The 14,051-nt window shown below is 47.7% G+C and overlaps 1 protein-coding gene across 1 annotated transcript in view; it reads left to right on the top strand.

Annotated features, from left to right (window-relative positions):
• The first annotated feature begins 3,401 nt into the window (after positions 1–3,401).
• The window catches only part of GON4L (gon-4 like), a 139,892-nt gene continuing 129,242 nt past the window's right edge, over positions 3,402–14,051 (top strand). Inside the window, exons 1-2 of the mRNA XM_058660401.1 lie at positions 3,402–3,541; positions 5,616–5,789. The gene's annotated coding sequence lies outside the window, so the exon portion shown is untranslated. The remainder of the gene's footprint in view (positions 3,542–5,615; positions 5,790–14,051) is intronic.

The raw sequence follows: 14,051 nt of genomic DNA, 5'->3' as shown, positions 1-14,051 counted from the left end.
TTCCTTCAGTGTGAATTGGTTGACTGCCATGGGATTGGGAGAATAATGGGTGTGAGGGAGAGAGAAACAGAGAGAAGGTAGGAAGGAGGGAGAGAGAATCCAAAGATCTCTTTATTTTGTAGGTTAAAAAAAAAAACCTGCCCTGGAATGCAACTCTGTGCTTCTGGAAATTTCTATGAAATTGAAAGAGTTGGTGTGTTGTGCTTGCATGGTAACCTAGTGGCTAAAGTCCTCGCATTGCATGCACTGGGATCCCATATGCAGCACCTGTTCAAGTGCCAGCTGTTCTACTTCCCATCCAGCTCCCTACTTGTGGCCTGGAAAAGCAGTGGAGGATGGCTCAAAGCCTTGGGAACCTCTATTGTGGAACAAGCTCCTCTAATTCCTGGCTTTGAGTCAGCTTAAGTCTGACTACTGCTGCCACTTTAGGAGTGAATCAGTGTACATAAGATCTTTCTGTCTCTCCTCTCTAAATCTGACTTTCCAAAGAAAATATTTTTTTTTAAAAGAAATAATTGGTATGCTTCAAAGGACAGTTAGAAAGCTGGTGATTGCAGCCAGAGTTATATAATTTCATCCTTCTGTTTGGCTGATTCTGCCTGATTCTGGTTCCTGATAAAATCAATTCATAAGCAAAGATACTTATTGCTGGTTCACCTACAAAATGAAGGAATTGAATATAGTTTTTCTTCTTAAGGATTTGTCCATTTTTCTTGGGTAGGCAGAGAGCAAGATCTTCCACTTTTTAGAAACATTTTATTTTGTTTCATGATATAGTTCCATAGGTTCTGGGGTTGCCTGTGCCTTTCCCAAAGTCCCTCCACCTCTGCATTGATTTCCCCTCTAGTTTTACAATAGATGTCCTTCATGAACAGTCACAATTCCGTCGTGTTGTTGAAATGTTTCCCAATTATGTAGGCATGGACATTGTCAGGGAGTTCATCATCTTACTGTTAGGATAGTTTCAATTCTTTCACTGGGCGTCCATCTCTGCTTTCTATGCATTAAGTGGTCACAACGGTTGTAGTTGAACCAATCCAAAGCTATGAAGCAGAAACTTTGCCTGGTCTCCCACACAGGTGCAGGGTCCCAAGGATTTGGGTCTTGTTCCACTGCTTTCCCAGGTCACAGCAGGAAGCCGGATGAGATGTGAAGGAATTAGGATATGAACCGGTGCCCATATGGGATGACTGTGCTTGTAGTGGGGATAATCAAGCCATTGTGCAACACCCAAATGTAGTTTTCTAATTTGATGTTGTTTCTATTGTTGTGGGGTCAAGTGAGATCACACCAGGCTTGTTTAAGGTTTATTAAGGAGTCTTTATTAACTGAGCTTGGTGATAACAGGGCCCACTAGAAATATCAAATCAGAAGTGCATGTAGCAATTCAGTTAATAGAATCCCCAAGAGGAACAAATGATCATTACCCTGAAGTCCATCCGTTAAGCTGAAGACCTATGTCCCAGCTTCCCCAATAATATAAGTTATCCTAAGAGACATGCAACAAATAACTTGGACACACTTACAAAGCTGCAGACATTCACCTTTCCCTAGCTTCTCTGCCCACATTCCGCTACTGCTAGGCCTCACCTCTGCTGGAACTCTCAAAAGTATACACATTAGAAATACAAAGCATCTCAGCTTACCATCTTTATTTTCCTGCTCAAGCAGTGAACAGAGGGTGAGGAATACAGATATATACGGGGCATTTTCAGGCCATACCTGTCCTCAGTCTGTATGTGGGAAGCCAGAGAATAAGCAGGTACTGGGAAGGCCAAGAGTTGAGAGTGCCAGAGTCATGGAGGCACAGGACCAACAGAGACAATCCTCCACCCATCATGAACTTTTATAGGGGCTGTTAGAGTGTGGGTAAAATGTAATTGTTGGGCAGTGTGAGGTTCCTTTGTGTGGAGAAAACTGCTACTTTGCTAGGCCAGGAGGTGCCTGGACTTTCGGAGGATTCCTCTTTAGTGATAAATCTGTTCTTTGCTGTCCTGCAACTTTGTGAACCCAAGTGCGGGGAGACAAGGGCACAATTCTTTCCTGGTCCCAGGAACAGGAGGAAGATAAGGGTGTGAAAATGGGATGAGCCACATATATAATAGGTATGGGAACAGAACAGGCTGCCTGTGCCCGAACGCTATATATATATATATATATATATATATATATATATATACACACACACACACACACATATATATACATACATACACACACACACACACACATCTATATATATATATATATATCCGACTGCCCTACTTGGCTTGCCTGTGTGCACCAAGTGCGGTCTGACCCCAGCATGCTGGCGCAATAAACTGTTTGCTGTTTGCATTACCAGCGAGACTGTTTGTCGTGCTCTAGGGGTTGACTAGCTCGTACCCTGACATCCGGGGGCTTTAGCTCAGACTCTAATAGGGCTTGTGAGGGGAGTGGTTGCACAACAGTGCAATACCACCCCCTCTGAGGTTCCAGGTGATGATAGGCGAGCATCACAGGTGAGCAGGAGGGAACACCTAGATGGTGGTGGGGGAGTGGCTTCCAAGCTTGTGATCCTGAATTAGCTGCCTACCTCACTATACTATAAATATGAAAAACAGATTTGTTGGTTTACTGACCATTGCCTGTGCCCCAGGTACCTGGTCCAGGTGTTAGCAGTTAGAGTCAGGACATTTGACAGGTGTGTACTGATGGTTACTACGGTAACTGGAGGAGGGTGGAAATTGCTTCCAACCAAACCCAGAACGGACAGCGAGCTTCTGGAATGCCTCTCAGGCTGTGAAACCACTGTTGCACCAATGAGGAGCATAAAACCATATTCCCACACCAAATAGGGCCAAGGTGATCCCCCATTTTGGCTTCTGTCTCAAGAGGAGTTGAAAGGACCCCTGCACGTCTCTTCGGTCTCTTGTTCCTCTGTAGCCTTCACACTTCTCTTTCTGCTGTACGGGGATGAGAAGCCTGTGACCGTGGTTCCCTAAAATAAAGGCCATCTAAATTCTTTTTATACATTCAGCTGAGTTATTCTTTCCCTGGTGGTCAGCGAATCTAACATGCACCTTCTGAAATCAAGTACCCAATGTTCCAGAACCATGTCCCGCGAAACTGCACTGCAGTGTGGTCATTTCCCTGTCTCACAGGGTTGACTGTGGACAGAAAGGGCCCTAAGACAGTGGGAGAAGGTCTTATAAGATGCTGAGAATTATACGGATATGAGCCATTTTTATAGCTTGAGAACAAAACTGTCTTATTTGTAAACAAGAGCCTCCTGGTTCTGAAATGTTATGCCTTCTTAGTTCTGTGTTTCAGATGTCCCGCAGCAGTGAGATCCAAAGAAAAGATGCCTCTTGCAACAGTTTGCCAGTAAGTGACGTGTTTCCGCCGTGGCGTCATTCAGCCCTTAAGTAGGATGGCGCTTTGAGCTGGCGCCTGCGTGTGGACAGCCGGTCGCTGCGTTGGGCGAGTCGGGGGCGCGTTCGTCCCCGTCTGCCGTTGGCTGGCTTCCGGCGATGTGGAGAGCGGGTTTCCGCGGGACCAGGTGGGCCTGTGGGGACGTCGGGTCTGCGCCGAGGAGGCGCGGGGACAGCTGCGCGCAGGAGTGAGGGCTGTCGGGGGTGGGCGTGAGGGCAGTCGGGGCGCGAAGGCGGGAAGGTGTGTGTGGGCGGCGCCGGGTGTGTGGCCGGCGCAGCTAGAGGCCTTTAGGGATGTTTTGCAGGAGGGGCAGCTGCCTGGGGTTTGGGGTTCAGTCATCCTGGTGGTCGGTCCCCGGTTCCTGAAGGGTGGGCGTCTCTAGGGCGGCTGCTGCGTTTTGGCGCCCGGAGTCTTTGCCCGCTCGCGGCGGACTAGACAGCAGATCTGGGGTTCGCGTGCCAGATAGGGGGTTTGCTTAGGGTACTGGTCGTGCAGTGGGGTCTTCACGTGTCTGCTGAGCTTGAATTTCCAAGAGGCGGAAGGGGCTGGGGAGGAAATCCGCTAATGTCTGGGACAAGTTGTAGGTTCTATTTAGAAGTTTTTCGGTTTTCTACTCCAGGTGAGCCGTGTTATCTCCAGTGATGGAAAACTCAGAGCAGCCCGTGTTCAGGGCTTGCCATGCATGAGAGTAAATTTTCCCTGCGTAGAAAGTTGCAGTGAGTTTTCATATGATGCTTAACCCTTTGTTTCTTTTTTTAAATTAATATATATTTTTCTTTAATTTCACTTCATTTTATGACACAGTTTCATAGGCTCTGGGATTCCCCAACCCCTCTCCATGTCTCCCCCCCCACCATGGTGGATTCCTCCACCTTGTTGCAGTATTACAGTTCAAATCCAGTCATGATTCTTTCATTGCAAGCATGTACCGTTCAGCATCTATTTATCTTTTTAAAGATTTATTTATTTTCATTGGAAAGGCGGATATACAGAAAGGAGGAGAGACAGAGAGGAAGATCTTCTGTCCAATGGTTCACTCCCCAAGCCGCTGTGCAGAGAAATCTTCAATACCTTAGTGAGGAGTAACTAGTAAGGTATATGTGAGTCTGAGCTGACCGTTTCTTGTCTGGTTCTAAGCTTTCCTTATTGGTCTATGTCTAATTTTTTTTGGTGGGGGGGCTCCGTAGCGACCCTGATGGTCATTGCAAGAGAGGGTAGGAATCCAAAGTTGGAACTAAGTAAGGACCAGAGAAAGCTCCTCTCCCAAGTCCAGGAGGAAGTTTACTGTTCTGTTTCTAAGGTCCGCTCAGGGCTCCTGGCTATTGTTCCGATGACCTTGGATCCTGTGAGGAAGTATCTGGGCATCTTCCATCCCATGTGGGAGATCCGAAAGGGAGTGGATGACCTAAGAGTTCTTGGCCTGCAAGGGCAGTCCAATTCTCCCTGGTCTCCTTGGCAGTTAGGAGTAGCCCTTTGTGCCTGTACTGATAGTCCTTGGTGAGGATCCGGGAGTCTCCATGTTAACACTTTGTTTCAGTCTGTCCAGTATAAGTTTTTTATTCGAGTCTTCTTTCATGTCTTCAGTTATTTAGGGAAGACTCATTGATAACCAATGACATACCAGGTTTCAGTAGTTAGTGACAAATCCAATATCTCTAATACTTGGAAGCTGGTAGATACCAACCAGTTGTAGAAATTGTTGTCCTTGAATATCTCATGTTTTTGGAGCAGGGAAGAGGAGGGAGGCAAAGAGGCAATGAGACAGTCACAAAAATGAGAAGTCCTGTGAGAAGTTTAGGCATATCTCGAGAACATATAAGGAGAGATTCTCCTATTATTGCCAGCTTTTGTCCTTAAAATGGGATAAGTGGGATTAGCTTTAGGAGTCTGGAAGTAGCACAAGACAGAGTAAAATGTGATTCTCTTGCTTTAGAACTTCCGTTATTACAGCCTTGATGAAACACAGTCACGCTTTGGTTTTATTCTAGCTTTGTGAACAGAAGCTGGTATTTATTGACCATTTCTTGTGTACTGGTGGAGGTCCCGATTTTATGTCATAGCCGAGGAAATGAATTCAGATTAAATAGTTGTGGTGCGTCACAGTGGTGGAATGAAGCTAATTGGGAAATAAATCCAGGCGATTTGTCTCAACAGTTTTTTTTTTTTTTTTTTTTTTTTTTTTTTTTTTTACTTTTTTGTAGGCCTGGCATTGTCGCAACATAGATTAAGCCAGCACCTGCGGTGTTGCCAAAACATGAATATCAGTCTGAATCCCAGCTACTCTGCTTCTCATCCATGTCCTTGATGGTGTGCCTGCACAGGCCTACAGGATGGCCCAAATGTTTGGGATCCTGTCACCCATGTGGGTGACCTGGGTGAGTTCTGGGCTCCTGGCTTTAGCCTCGTCCTGCTGCCACTGTTGAAGCCATTTCTAGAGTGAATCAACAAATGGCAGATTCCTGTGTGTCTCTCCCTTGCTTGCTGCCACTTTGCCTTCCAAATAAATAATAAATCAAGGGCCCGGCAGCGTGGTCTAGTGGCTAAATTCCTTGCCTTGAGCGCGCCAGGATCCCATATGGGCGCCGGTTCTAATCCCGGCAGCTCCACTTCCCATCCAGCTCCCTGCTTGTGGCCTGGGAAAGCATTGAGGATGGCCCAGAGCTTTGGGACCCTGCACCCGTGTGGGAGACCTGGAAAGAAGTTCCTGGTACCCGGCTTCGGATTGGTACAGCACCGGCCATTGTGCTCACTTGGGGAATGAATCATTGGACAGAAGATCTTCTTCTCTGTCTCTCCTCCTCTCTGTATATCTGACTTTGTAATAAAAAATAAATATTTTTTTAAAAAAACCAAATAAATAATAAATCTTGGAAAAGGAAATTTGTGTATTAGGAAGGCAGAGAGGGAAGAGGCAGAGTACTCTTGTGTCTGCTGGGTCACTCCGCAAGTGGCAGCACTAGGCAGATTTAGGTTACTCTGAAGCCAGGAACCTCAAGCTCTATTTGGTTTCCCCACGGGGTTGGCGAGGCCCAAGTACTTGAATTATCATCCACTGCTTTCTCAGTTACGTCACCAGAAACTGTGATATGGGATGCTAGAGCTGCAAGTAGATGCTTAACCAGCTGCACCCTGTCTCCCTGATGGTCATAATAATTAATACTTATTTCTATTTGATAGAACAATTGTTAAGTGAGAGGAATAATTTTATAGTTGAGGGAACTGAAGCGTTGAGCTAAATCACTTGGCCAATGTAACCTAATCAGTGCTAGATTTGGGATTTGGACTCAGTCACTGCCAATCTCTCCCACCTCAGGGTAGAGGTTTTATTTGGTGTGATGTATTTATGATTCAGCAGGAATCAGTGAGTAGGTGAGTGAGCAGTGTTGTTCCCAGGTGGTGGGAGGAACGCGGTAAGAACTTGTTTTTATTCTTTCAGGAGGGAGCAGAAGTGGGGCTTTGAACATGTTGCTCTGTAAGAACAGAAGAACCACAATGACAGAGAACCTACAGCACCAGGGTGGCCAGAAGGAAGATGCCATAGAGATGGATTCCAGTGACAGACTTGCAGTCTGTGTTGCTGTCCTGGGGTGCAGGGCATGACAAGACTGCAGCAGCTCAGGCCGGAGGGGAGCAGCCGTCTGGGAGCTGCCGGACGCTCAGCCAGGACGCTGCCTTTGCGGGTCTGGAAGGTGTTGGTGTGGACCTGTCTCCGGGAGCCGCCCTTCATTCTTTGGAGTCTTCCCCTGTCCTGAATGCACCCCTGGGCAAAGGAAAGTTCCAGAGCCCTGACTCAAGAGGAGGGAAGAAAACAGCCCTGAGTTCTGGGCCAGCTCCCCAGGAAGACCGAGGTGACCATCTTGGGCAGGAGGAGTCTTGTTCTGGAGAATCTAATGAAGAAGGCCAGGAAGCAGGAGGTGAGCCCGGAAGGATCTGCTGGTCACTTGTCCTTAGGAATACACGTTCTTGTTGTCTTCTTTGCAGAGCCGTCACAGAGCAGCATTTCTGTAAAGGGGTGCCAGCCTGGCATGGAATTGGACCTGTGGTGCTTGTAAGGGTTGGCAATAAACCTCAGTGTGTTGAGACCTTCTGTTCCCCTCCGGTCCCCTAGATCCTCTTGGCTATCCCTTTCCTTCTCTTACCATTTGTACTGGCTCTCAGGAGAGAGGAACTGTGTGTGGGCTTCTGTGATCCATAGCTGTCCTAATGTGGCACATGTGAAAGAGAGAGACTGTGGCCTGGGACCCAGAAAGGTTCAGCAGGCATGAGTAGCTCTTGGTGCCATTTGTGGACTTGCAGTTTGACAGGATGGTGGCAGAACACCTTGGCTAGGAGCTGTGGGTGCGGAGGTAAGGAGGCAGAAGCAGAAGGTGACACAGCTGCTTGAAGTAGTCGGAGATAGATCGCTTCTCGACCTTTTGGCTAAGAGATCAAGTGTATAAGTGGGAGATGACTGCAGAGTGGTGGATTGGGCCTAGGTTGTGGAGGATTTTTTTTTTTTTTTCATGTGTTTATAGTATAGCTACACGTAGGTGATAACTTTTTTTTAAAGAATTATTTTTATTGGAAAGGCAGATACACAAAGAAGAGGAAAGAGAGATCTTCCATCTGCTGGTTCACTCCAGAGCTGAACTGATGTGAAGCTAGTAGCCAGGAGCTTCTTCCAGATCTCCCACATGGGTGCAGGTCCCAAGGATTTGGGTCGTCCTCCACTGCTTTTCCATGCCACAGGCAGGAAGCTGGAAGGAAAGTGGAGAAGCCGGAATACAAACTGACATCCACATGGAATTCTGGTGTTTGCAAGGCAAGGATGTTACCCACTAGGCTACTGCGCCAGCCCCGGTGATAACTGTTTTAATGACCAGATGGAACATTTATGCTTTAGAAAATGTATGAACTTCTCCTAATTTGAGGAACTTTTCATTTTATTTAATTGCTGGTTTATAAGCTCACCCGGTCTTACTTTGCCTCTTGGCGTATTTTCAGTAGCTGTTTTTATTTTTTCCCCACTGTCAACATGCTGTGTTGGTACTGACATTGTTTTTTGTCTGGAGTGCAGAATTTCACATTTCTGAGTTGTCTGAAGTGCTTGGGTTGTCTGGGGGATGTGTCAAAGGTGGAAGCTGTTTCTGGGAAAGCACTTGCTTGTAGCCTCAGCCATTGTCGCAGCATATGGTCCTGTACTTACAGCAGCCTTTGGGGCAGCCTGTGTTCTGTCAGTTTGGAGCAGATAAAGGGAAAGAGCGTCAGATTTAAGAGAACCTGGGGTAGAGGGAGAAGCTGACAGAAGGATTAAGTGGAGAAACTGTAGTAGAACGCAAGGAGGCTGGAACATTTAATAACAAGGCACTTTTTTTTTTTTTTTAGTTTTAATTACAAAAAAATATTTTTGAGGCCCAGTGCAGTGTCCTAGCAGCTAAAATCCTCGCGTTGAATGTGCCAGAATCCCATATGGGCGCCGGTTCTAATCCCAGCAGCTCCACTTCCCATCCAGTTTCCTGTTTGTGGCCTGGGAAAGCAGTCAAGGACGGCCCAAAGCCTTGGGACCCTCCATCCATGTGGGAGACGTGGAGGAGATCCTGGCTCCTGGCTTTGGATCGGCGCAGCACCAGCCGTTGCAGTCACTTGGGAAGTGAATCATCGGACAGAAGATCTTCCTCTCTCTCTCCTCTCTGTGTATCTGACTTTCCAATAGAAATTAAAAAACAAACAAGCAACAACAACAACAAAACAAGAGGATGGTGAGGCAGTCCTAAAATCATTGGCCAAAGGACTGGTGTGATGGCTCAATGGCAAAATTCTCACCTTGTAAGCACTAGGATTCCTTGTTGTTACTGGTTTGTTTACCAGCTTGCCCACTCCCATCCACCTGCCTGCTTGTGGCCTGGGAAAACAGTAGAGGATGGCCCAGAATCTTGGGACCCTGCACCCTCATGGGAGACCTGGAAGAAGCTCCTGGCTCCTGGCTTGGATCAGCTCAGCTAAGGCTGTCATAGTCATTTTGGGGGTGAACCAGAAATTAAAGTTGTCTCTATCTCTCATTTTCTCTGTAAATCTACCATTCCAATAAAAATAAATAAATCTTAGAAAAAGAAACAAAAAACATAAAGGGTCCGCTTTGCTCACAATTTTTTTTTTAAGATTTATATATTTTGATTAGAAAGTCAGATTTAGAGAAGGAGAGACAAAAAGATCTTCTATTCACTGGTTCACTCCCCAAGTAGCCACAACAGCCGCTGAGCCAGTCCGAAGGCAGGAGCCAGAAGCTTCTTCTGGGTATCCCACGTGGATGCAGGATCCCAAGTCTTTGAACCATCCTCAACTACTTTCCTAGGCCACAAGCAGGGAGCTGGATAGGAAGTGGAGCAGCTGGGAAACAAATTGGCACCCATATGGGATCCATGTGTGTGCAAGGCGAGGACTTTAGTCACTAGGCTACTGCATCACGCCCTGCTCAAACTTCTGAGGTGGGTATCCAAGTCATAGTGTTAAATGTTATAGCTGGAGGGCAGTGTCAGTCCTTGTTCCACACTGAAGAACAACATCGGGGCCAGCGCAACAGCGTACTGGTTAAAGTCCTTGCGTTGAATGCTCCAAGGTTTGAGGTGGTCACCAGTTCTAGTCCTGGCGGCGCTGCTTCCCATCCAGCTCCCTGCTTGTGGTCTGGGAAAGCAGTTGAGGAGAGCCCAGACCCTTGGGACCATGCACCCATGGTAGGCCCCGAAGAAGCTCCAGGCTTACTTGAGCCATCATTTGCTGCCCTCCCAGGCTCATTAACAAAAAGCTGCATGTGGAAGTGGAGCAGGGACTTGAATCCTGTCACAAGAAGAATAATCCATTGTGCCACATTGTTGGTCCAGCTTTCACAATTTTTTTTTAAAGATTTATTTATTTTTATTGGAAAGTCAGATATACATAAAGGAAGAGAGACAGAGAGGAAGACCACCTGTTCGATGATTCATTCCCCAAGTGACCGCAATGGCTGGTGCTGCGCCGATCTGAAGCCAGGAGCCAGGAACTTCCTCCAGGTCTCCCACGCGGGTGCATGGTCCCAAGGTTTTGGGCTGTTCTCGACTGCTTTCCCAGGCCACAAGCAGGGAGCTGGATGGGAAGTGGAGCTGCTGGGATTAGAACTGCTGCCAATATAGGATCCCTGTGTGTTCAGGGTGAGGACTTTAGCCACTAGGCCACTTCACTGGGCCCTTTATGATGGTTTTGTGTGTGTGTGTATGTGTGTTTTCTTTTTCTTTTACAATGTTTTTTAAAAAACATTTATGGGCCCAGCACAGTAGCCTAGCAGCTAAAGTACTCACATTGAACATGCCAGGATCCCATATGGGTGCAGGTTGTAATCCTGGCAGCTCAGCTCTCCTTCTCGCTCCCTGTTTATAGACTGGGAAAGCAGTTGAGTACGACCCAAAACTTTGGGGCCCTGCAGTAGCGTGGGAGCCCTGGAAGAAGCTCCTGGCTCCTGACTTTAGATTGGTGCAACACTGGTCGTTGCAGCCCCTTGTGGAGTGAATCATGGGATTGAAGATCTTCCTCTCTGTCTCTCCTCCTCTCTGTATATCTGACTTTCAAAAAAAATTAAATAAATAAATTGTTTAAAACAACAATAATAACAATGTTTATTATCAGAGGCAGATGGAGACAAGACAGAAGCTGGAGGCCCAGCCCTTGGTCAGCATCCCCCACAGGGGTGGGAAGAGTCCAGGACCTTGACACATCGTATTGCCTCCCAGGGTCTGCATCGGAGGCAGGGTGGGGCAGGAGCCCAAACCAGGTACACAGTGTAGGTACTTCAATACAGGACATGGGCATCCTGACCGCTGTCTCCCTGCTGGGCCAGGGTCCACCTCTCCTCTCTGGGAGGCTTTCTTTGTTCGCTCTAACAAGATGATGACAGTCATGTCTGTGCAGGGAACTATGTCAGTAACACACATTTAAATTTTTATGTGAGGGCCCAGCAGCGTGGCCTAGTGGCTAAAGTCCTCGTCTTGAAAGCCCCAGAATCCCATATGGGCACCGGTTCTAATTCCGGCAGCTCCACTTCGCATCCAGCTCCCTGCTTGTGGCCTGGGAAAGCATCGAGGCTGGCCCAGTGCTTTGGGACCATGCATCCACATGGGAGACCTGGAAGAAGCTCCTGGCTCCTGGCTTCACATCGGCACAGCACCAGCCGTTGCACTCACTTGGGGAGTGAATCATCGGACGGAAGATCTTTCCCTCTGTCCCTCTTCCTCTCTGTATATCTGACTTTGTAATAAAAAATAAATTAAAAAAATAAATTTTATGTGAGAAGTGTTTGTGGTGTTTTTAACTCACTATGTCCAGTCACATTGCTGAGTCTATGAATTTTTTTGTGTGTGTGCCTGTTTTGTGTGTTTACACGCATGCCCCGGGGCATGCACGCGGACATGCTAAAGACACCTGTGTGAGTCGTAAAACCTAACCTCCAGGATGGGGTGGTCCTGGAGGCTTGCTGAGCTTCCCACCAGAATATTTTTTAAAGGTTTATTTATTTTGGACCTTGTATGGTGGCAGCAAAAGTCCTCGCCATGAATGCACCAGGATCCCATATAGGCGTCCGTTCTAACCCCAGTGGCCCTGCTTCCCATCCAGCTCCCTGCTTGTGGCCTGGGAAAGCAGTTGAGAACAACCCAAAACTTGGGACCCTGCACCCACATGGAAACCTGGAGGAGGCTCCTGGCTTCAGATTGGCTCAGCTCCAGCCATTGCAGCTGCTTGGAGAGTGAATCATGGGATGGAAGATCTTCCCCTCTCTCTCTTCCTCTATGTATATCTGACTTTGCCATAAAAATAAATAAGTCTTTAAAAAAATACCTCAATAGAATATAGAACAAACAATGCCTAAATAGATTACAGAATTTTCAGCAGGGTGGTCTGGTGTCCATGCAAATGGGGTGGAACTGCCTTTAGGTGGTTGCAGAGACATCTGCCAGGCCTTGCCTTGCAGTGGAAACTCGTGGCCTTGCCTGCAGGGAAGCAGATCTCCTCAGACCTTCCTGTCCTCCACACCCACTACATGAGCCCCAGTAAAACTAGGTCTTGATTCCTGCTGAGCTATGTGAAAGCTGTGTCTGGGTGCGGACCAGGTATCACTGGGCTGCAACACCCAACAAGAACCAGAATGAGCAAGACTACTGTTCTTGTTATGACAGGAGGTGGACAAAGTCAGCCTGGGCCAACAACCCACTGGTGTGCATGAGAACTGACACTGGGAGGAGACTCAAAGGAGGAGCTTGGGAAACTCTTTCATTGGGATGCAGTCCCTGCAGGTGAATGCAAGAAGCAAGGCAAGGAGCAGCTCAGATCATGCCAGGTTACAGTACCTGCCAGCATACAGGTGGCTCAGGTTTTGGGACAGACCAGTCTGGGCCAGCAGATAACACCCAGTGGCAGATCTGAGAACCAAGGCAGGGGTCAGGAGGAGCCAGATCAGGCCACAATACCAGCCAATTCACATTAGGACCAGGACAGCATTCAGGCTGGGTTGGGATAGGCTGCATCACCCACCAACAGGGGTTGGAACAGGGGCAGACTAGCCCAGGCTGCATAATAAAACTGTGACGCTGAGGTGAGTTGAGTCACGCCAAACTAGGCCCTGTGGGGGCCGGGTTTGTGAGTCCCAGGGATGGGGAATCTGACAAGTCTCCGGTAGCTTAGCTCAGGTCCACCTGTGTGAAGCTACATCCAGATCTCCCACATGGGTATAGGGGCCCAAGAATTGCCCATTTCTCAGTGCTTTCCCAGGGGGAATTAATAGGGAGCTGCATCTGAAGTGTAGCAGCCTGGACTGCTAGCATCACAGGTGGACACAATCCACTGTGCCTCAAGGCTGGCCCCTATGGGAGACCGCCCCTGGATTTCAGTCTGCTACCTTGTAGCTTGACTCACAGCCTACCTGCCCATAACCCAAGGCACAGTTTGCAGCCTGTCTCTGCAACTTGGAAATATATGATTCAAGTTGACAGCTGAGGCAGCAGTACCTGCCACAACTCCAAATATTCTGCTCGGCCTGTCTTGCAGACAGATTAGGGTCTTGTGATTACTTCTGTCTAGTCGGGAGTGCCCATAACTTGTCATTTCTAGTCAAAGCCACCGAGGAGTGGAAATAACTTCCTTTTGTTGTCCTGCAGTGGGCACCTGAAAAGCTACATGCAGGGCCTGGTGCGGTAGCCTAGGGGCTAAATTCCCTGTTTTGCACATGTTGGTATCTCATATTGACCAGGAGCTTCCTCAAGGTCTCACATGCGGGCACAGGGTTCCAAGTCTTTGGGCCGTCCTCGACTGCTTTCCCAGGCCACAAGCAGGGAGCTGGATGGGAAGTGGAGCTGCTGGGATTAGAACCGGCGCCCATATGGGATCCCAGGGCGTTCAAGGTGAGAACTTTATTCAATAGGTCACCACGCCGGGCCTGTATTTGTTCTTTTGTGATTGACTAATTTCACTGGGCATAATGGTCTCTAGTTGGGACTGCCTAGTTGTAAATAGTATAATTTCATTGTTTTTTGTTTTTTGAAAGATTCATTCATTTTATTACAGCCAGATATACACAGAGGAGGAGAGACAGAGAGGAAGATCTTCCATCCGATGATTCACTCCCCAAGTGAGCCGCA

This window comes from Ochotona princeps, chromosome 2, assembly GCF_030435755.1.
Source record: "Ochotona princeps isolate mOchPri1 chromosome 2, mOchPri1.hap1, whole genome shotgun sequence".
In the NCBI taxonomy this organism is placed as follows: domain Eukaryota; kingdom Metazoa; phylum Chordata; class Mammalia; order Lagomorpha; family Ochotonidae; genus Ochotona; species Ochotona princeps.
This window is presented reverse-complemented; position numbering and strand designations above follow the sequence as displayed.